Source organism: Cynara cardunculus (genome assembly GCF_001531365.2).
Source record: "Cynara cardunculus var. scolymus isolate 2C chromosome LG 17, CcrdV1, whole genome shotgun sequence".
Taxonomy (NCBI): domain Eukaryota; kingdom Viridiplantae; phylum Streptophyta; class Magnoliopsida; order Asterales; family Asteraceae; genus Cynara; species Cynara cardunculus.
In genome coordinates, this window is record NC_037544.1 from 20,668,603 (window position 1) to 20,671,592 (window position 2,990).

Genomic DNA, 2,990 nt, shown 5'->3' on the forward strand with positions numbered 1-2,990 from the left:
AGTCCATTCGCCCAAGGACTCGTCACAACCCAGAGAGGCATCTGTTGCCCCTCTACACTTGAGTGAACAACCAAGTTATGCTTCATAGGCATACGAGAGATTCATAGAGACTGCGGGTCTAGGACGCCCAAAGTCTCCACTCGATCCCTCTGCCGAGTTAGGCTCTGAACCTACTGGGCACGACATCGAAAGAACACTGGTAGGCTCTCCAATTGGAGATGTTCGAGGATCTGGTGGAAGTCCCCGAGCTGATATCGACAAACCAGTCACTGAAGGCGCCTCACACTCTTAGGCTATTAGGTCACCATGTGTTGGTGATCTAGGTTCCCAGAGTACTTATGTGACGAAGGAGGAGTTACAAACCTTCGCCACAGAGGTATTCAAGAGTATGGATGAGTTGAAAAGCTTGTTCTCCTCCCAACCGGCGACAGAGGCTCTTGCACCGCTAACAGAGGCTCTGAAGGAGTTGACTTCCACAACTTTTGAGCTCAAGGCGACCGTATCAGCCCTTCAGAGCTCTGTCCTTAACAAAGACGACCTCACAGAAGCTTTCAGCGCCCTGTCTCTCAACCCTTCTTCAATCCAAAAGCTCAAGACAGAACAAACAGAGGTTGCCGCCCAATTTGCTACAGACTTCATTTCCGCCGGCTACACCGATTATTCTGCCTTCAAGGATGAGATCAAAGGGATGTTCTCCTTTGCGGTCACCTATGGCATTGATTCTAAATCCTTCGGGGCTAACATTAACCATCTAGCCACTCGTTGAGAGCTAGACGCAATGGTTGAAGCCCTTGGAGAGACCGTACGGAAATACACCGACCAACTCCTCAAGGAAGCCCGAGCAAGCAACGAATCTATAAGAGACTGCACGAAGCAACTCGTCAAAGAAGGTGATAACTTCAGAAATGAGATCTATCGCTGCATCTCTAAAATGAAATGGGCCACAGAGATGGATATTAACAATGCCTCTGTGAATGTTGAGATGGTCATAGAAAAAATGGAGAAGGCGGCTTCCAAAGTTTTAAAGCGATTGAAGAAGGCTCCCCTTACTACTTGCAAGACAGAGGCCACTAAAATCCATGACGATCAAGGAGGTGATGACCATGATCGTCATGAGGGGGAGAAGAAGACAGAGGAACCAAAGAAGACAACCTCTGCCAAACCACTAAAAATAGTGGACTCTGCTGCTGCCCTATTCTCTARAGACAAATCTCCAGAGCCTAAGGGGAAAGGCAAGGGTAAAGCAGTAGAGGAGTCGCCACAGAAGGGGTCAAGCTTTGAATCGCCAGAGGAGATCAATGAAGAAGAGTATGATGACCTGGATCTTGTTTGAGCTCTAAAGGCGTCTTTGGCAGAGGCACAGGCGAGAAAGGGCAGAGTCCCAATCCCCAGAGTTGGAGAAGGCTCTTCTTCCGAACTCACGAAGATACCAGAAGAAACGTCCACGGGTACATTTGACGCTCTGGTAGGAACTGTCAAGCCTATCCTACTAGAAGGGTCTACCCAGAGGCCTATACTAGAAGAAGAATCCAGAACGCCAGAATCTGCCACGATGGGGAGGGTATCTGAGATCCTTGAATCTATGAGCAAGATTCCTACGCAGAAGGTGCGCACAGAGCCCATAACCACTGTTGAGGAGATTCTGCGGTGGCGTTACTTAGCCATGGACACAGAGCCCCCTTATGACCCAGAGCTTACAGGAATGCCCTCTGCCATTGCAAAGTTCCACTTCTCGAAACTCACAAGGCCACCAAAGCAGGTCTTCTCAGAGCATGTGATTACTTCACTCGAAACAATTTCTCCAAGAACTATGCTCAAGAAGACCGTGCTATATACTCAGTATGTGGTAAAAAGGGATGACGGAAACCTATATACTTTCACAGATGCTGACCTCCACAACCTCTGTGTATTTGACCTAATATTCCTTCACAAGATATTGAACAAATACATGGAGAGGAGGTCAATATATTCGATTTCTCTCAGAAAGCTGATTGAGGTAATGTGCGCTGAAGTCAAATTCTACAGCCAGAAAGATTTCGACATCGCGATGAGGTTGGCCCAGCCAGAGCTAAAAATTTCTCCTCCACAAAACAGACCAAGTTGGCTGCTTAGATATCATCCCAACACCATTGTCCACAATCCCATCTTTGGGTTTGTATTCCTGGACAAGGATGAGATTCTAAGATTCTTCGATCCCAAAGAGACACACAAATATTCAACAGAGTCTCTTGAGTGGGTGTTCAACCTAGTGGTGACAGAGGTGCAGAGAGGGYATTTAAGGGCGGATGAAGTGAACAACCTTCTGGAAACGATCAAGGTTCAAGTCTCCTTCAGAGAATGGATATTCAAAGTCTACAAAACCATCAAGTCTGATCTGCAATTTGTCGTAGATGACTATCCAGAATCTGCTGTGGATTAATCTCTTGTAATAGTATAGGCCTGCTCAATATTTTCAATTCGTTTGTAATTCTTTTCAGAGGATGAGTTTAATCTCCTCTTGTATTCTTTCATTAGTCAATTCTTGCACACATTTGTCCAAATTTACTTTTTCATACTTAGGGGGAGATTGTTAGCTCTATTTTTCATCTCTTGTAAAAGTATAGAAAAAGTATTCTGCAAGTCTTGACAGAAGGATATCTTCCACAGAAGACAACAAAGGACTAACGACAGAAGCCTAATATTCGAGCAAGTGAAGTGTGACAGAACCTCTGATGTCTCTCACAGAGGTTCTGGAAAATGGTCCTCAGTCAATAAGAATATGCAAGTTAATTACAGCAGAGCCTCTGAGATGGCTCACAGAGGGTCTGTGGATTTCGTCTTCTGTGAAGATCCTCTTCCAACTGTTTTTCAAAGGTTGTTAGTTGCATGTGCTTCTCACGTGACTAGGACTTAATCGACTTTATTTGGACGGCTTAGATGATTTCACGCGTCAAGATCTTGTCAGTAAGGTCGTTAGGAACTAGTATAAATAGCGGCTAAGGCCTTTGTAT